Below are 4,453 nucleotides of genomic sequence, written 5' to 3' on the forward strand. Positions count from 1 at the left end.
AAAATATATATATAAACAAACTTACATTAAAATACGAGGTTTAAACTAAAAATGCTTTTAAAAACGCTTTTAAAAAAACCTTTAAAACAGCCCTAGTATTCTTACTTCAACGAAGTTCAACCAGGACTGATAAATAAAATGATGAGAGAGGATGAATTCATTCAAACGAAATAAAATGAAATTATTAACTGCAAGTTTTCAAAGCTAATCTTGCTTTTTTTAGCTTGCTTTTTTAGTGGTTGTGCTGAAGACGGCCGTTGGACACAGGGCCGAAATATTCACTGATTTAAATTGCACTGTCTTGGAAAAAATTTCCTTATTGTTTTTAAGTTGTGTTTGTTTGATAATACTAACAAAGTTTACTTAATACATTAAAATGTCTCTTGGAAGTAATAGGTTTTTCTTAATAGTAAGAAGTTTTTCTAATATCATCAAGTTTTCTGTCAAAGATAAGATACTTTTCTTAGAAGAAAAAATTGTTTCGTTTATGATAACAAGTTTTCAACTAGAGGTAGCACGTTTTTCTTAAGACTGACAAATTTTCTCTTCGAAGCAGAGACTTTTTGTTTAATACTAGCAAACTTTTACTTAATACTATCAAATGTCTCTTGGAATTTAACAGGTTTTTTCTTAATAGTAACAAATTTTTTCTATTAGCACCAATATTTTGTCAAAGATAAGGTATTTCTCTTAGAAGTAAAAATTTTCTTTCTATGGTAACAAGTTTTTCCGCTAGAAGTAGCAAGTTTTTCTTAACACTAACAAATTTCTTAACAGTAACAAACTTTTTTCTAATACCAGCAAGTTCTCCGTCAAAGATAAGAAATTTTTCTTAGAAGTAACAATTTTCTGTTTCTATTAACGCTAAGAATTTATCTGATTGAAAACTTCTTAACTACATTAAGCTAACTACATTTAAGTTAGGTTCATTTAACTTAGGTTAACATGACCTCCCATGCTAACCTCAGTTAAATGATCCTAACTTAAACTTTGTTGCATTAACAGAAAATTGTTACCTCTAAGAGAAATTTGTTATATTTCACGGAAAAATTGTTGCTATTAGAAAAAATTTGTTACTATTAAGGAAAAAAGCTGTTACTTCAAAGAAAAAAAAATGTTAACGTTAAGAGAAACTTACTTCTTCTAACAGAAATCTTGTTAGCATAGTCAGAAAATTGTTACTTCTAAGAGAAATTTGTTATCTTTGACGGAAAACTTGCTGTTATTAGAAAACAATTTGTTAATATTAAGCAAAAAACTGTTACTTCCAAAGATATTTGAAAATATTAGGTAAAAGTTTGTTAGTATTAAAGAAAAACTTGTTACTTCTTAGAGAAAACTTGTTAGTGTTAAGAGGAACTTGTTACTTCTTACAGAAAACTTGGTAGTATTAAAAGAAGATTGTTACTTCTAAGAAAATTTGTTATCTTTGACGGAAAACTTACTGCTATTAGAAAAAAATTTATTATTAGGAAAAAGCTGTTACATCCATGAGACATTTAATCGTATTAAGTAAAAGTTTGTTAGTATTTAGGAAAAAATTTGTTACTTCGAAGGAAAAATTTGTTAGTGTTAAGAAAAAGTTGCTACTTCTATCAGAAAACAGGTCGTTTAAAGAATATAAGTTTTAGTTTTCCTTTACCTCCACAAACGTGATTATGCCTTATTGTCAAGAAATATTAAACTCAAGAAAGGTTGGTGTTCTAGATGAAAAAAATCATAATCCCTGACGTGCTTATAAAGCAAGTGGAGACAAAGGCTACTTATGTATAGAATCTTAGGCCTCAATATTTCTGTTAGATGTGAGTTTGTCCATGAGTGCAAGCATGTTTTGATTAAGCTCTTTGCAGGTTAATTTGAATTTTGAGTTTGTCGACTTTTTATGTAAAATTAAAATTGGATTGACACTTCTTCCCTGAAATTCTGGCTTACAAACACCAGTTTTGTTTGTGGCTATCATGTAAACCTGGCCTATATGAACTAATCATATGATTCAGGAGTGCTACACCTCTCATGACAAAGAAAAAGAAAGATAAAATGACAAGACCCGACATTACAAGACAATTGATATTTATTCTTAAAGTTCCGTATTGTATCTGCTTGGTTGATAGTCTAACCAAAGAGAAGAAGGAAAATTGATTTAAAATAATTAGAAACATTCTGAAATGCTTTCATCAAGCTTCTAAATATTTTAGAAGCATTCTAAAGTTTTAGCAAGCTTTCTAACAACTGTGTACCGTATTTGCTCGATCGAGAGTCCAGCCATAGAGAAGAATAATTACTGCTTTCGAATGAATACATGGTAGAAAGTGGGCCTTAATTTTATTAATTTTTCTCTTCTCTATTTTGTGATAGCCTATACGACTAATCTCGACACTTTCACTACGACTATGAACAAGGGCGTATCCAGCATTTTGTTCGGAAGGGGGGGGGTCACAAAAAACAGCATCAATTTTCTTATATGTATTTTTGTTACGTTTTGATGAGTCGGGCAAAAATTCTGGAGGAGGGGAGGGGGTCTCGAACCCGGTAACCCCCTCTCCTTAAATACGACCTTGACTACGAATGAAGGTCTTAAAGAACTAGGTTTTATTAAAACAAACAGTTTCCACCGATATAATTGATAATATAACAATTTCAAGTTATATATTCCTGATGATCCGAAGCAAAAATAAAAAAATAAATCAACAAATATCACTTCAGTTAGAGGTCACTAGATAGCACGGTATCACTATTTAGCTCAACTTCAACAGAAAATGTAACCATCTTTGACGTCAAATAACTATAAGAATTATCAAATTCAATATGATAATTTCCTTTATCAATAGGTATTTGTCCTTCTACTATGTAGTTATGTGCCATATTTCGGGTTTTAGCTAAAACTTCGGTTTCTCCGCCATCAGCCTCTACTTTTCTTATGCCAAATGCTATATCAGCACCTTCTGAGAAGAACTTCCACTTTAAAATTGATTTCAGCTCTTCTACGGATCTCACTACAATAAAGTTTTCACCGTTATCGATTTTTATTTTTTGGCAGCCTTTATGATCAATTTGCTGTAGGTTCCTTAAATAATGTTCCTTCGATATATCCCAGACCAGCCCAATAATTTCAGTACAAGCTTCATCGTCTTTGGAGTCTATTCTCCTTCCGTCCCATTTTTTTGGAAGAATCTGTTTTTGGATTTGTGTTTTCAAAGCTGTTTCCCATTCTTTTCTATTTGAGTCGTAGAACTGTATTTTCGATACAGTATAATCACTTAAAAATGGTTGTACAATTTTTAGTATTATTTTTAGTATTGCTGCCGTGTTTATAATTATTACTTTTTTAAGCATCTCTGGATAATTCACCTCATATATTTGAACAAATTTTATAGCAAGTTCACGCAGTGCTATGTTTGTCAGATATTTGAAATTATAATCCGCCATATCTGATATGATTAAATTTATCGTAATTGGTACCCCTAATAGCTTGCTCTGTCTTATCATTATTCTTTGGCTCTTTTCGGCATTCCAAATAAAGTAGCGCATAAGCTCTCGCATGTTGACAAACTGCATCACACCTGGAAAGTCGAATTGAGCTTGTCTTGAAAACCACACTGGATGACCTGATTTATCAAATCCGAAGAACTCCATTGGGGAGTAAAATTGAGAATGCTGGGGGGTTTCCAGTCGTCCGTAAGCCCATCTACTCTCCAAGTCCTTCTAAAATCTATGTGATTCCGAAGCATATCCTCTGCTTTATCAACGTCAAAGTTTCTGGCCCGCAACCACCGAAGCAAATACTCATCGCTTTCTTCTGATAGATTTAGACCCTGCAACACGACGTTTAAACTGAAAGGAAAACTGTAACTTTTCTTCCTTATTTTTTGGAAGTACGCCTTCCACTCCCTGGTGGGTTTCGGTCTTCTCAATTCTCAATTGTGTAGAATTCTCTTTTTCTTTAACAACCACCTCAGCCGCTACAATTTTAGTAGTATTTTTGGTCAGTTTCTCCGTTTTCTCATCCCTGGTTTCTGTTTTAATGTCTTTCTTGTATTTTTCTTTATCTGCATCAATTGTTACAACCAATAAGCATTCTTTCACTTCGTTTTCCTTATCAACCTTAATTTCTTGTTTGATTTTATTCTTGTCATCCTTTGATTTTTTCTCTTCATCTTTTTCAGGTTTTACCATATTATTTTCTTCAATTTTTTTCTCATTATTTTTACCTTCTTTAGTTTTTACATTCTTTACGGGCAGCAATTTTCCTTCTACCTGTTTTTGAAATACCTCTTCCTCCTCCTTGGGGACTTCCGTCACTTTGAATCTCACTTTCTTAGATTTTTTTCTTCTTCAATGTCCACCTTACCCCTAAAATGATAGTAGTGTCTTTTGATTCGTACTTGCTTTTTTCTTCAACTGCATTAATTTTTGCTGCTACTAAAGTTTCTTCTACTTCGTTTTCCTTTTCAGT

The 4,453-nt window shown here is 32.1% G+C and overlaps 1 pseudogene; it reads right to left on the minus strand.

Annotated features, from left to right (window-relative positions):
- Positions 1-2,703: 2,703 nt before the first annotated feature.
- Positions 2,704-4,173, minus strand: LOC148938918 (SEC14-like protein 2; annotated as a pseudogene).
- Between the last annotated feature and the right edge of the window lie 280 nt (positions 4,174-4,453).

This window comes from Artemia sp. Qi Xiang Cuo, unplaced genomic scaffold (genome assembly GCF_049724085.1).
Source record: "Artemia sp. Qi Xiang Cuo unplaced genomic scaffold, ASM4972408v1 HiC_scaffold_32, whole genome shotgun sequence".
NCBI lineage: Eukaryota > Metazoa > Arthropoda > Branchiopoda > Anostraca > Artemiidae > Artemia > Artemia sp. Qi Xiang Cuo.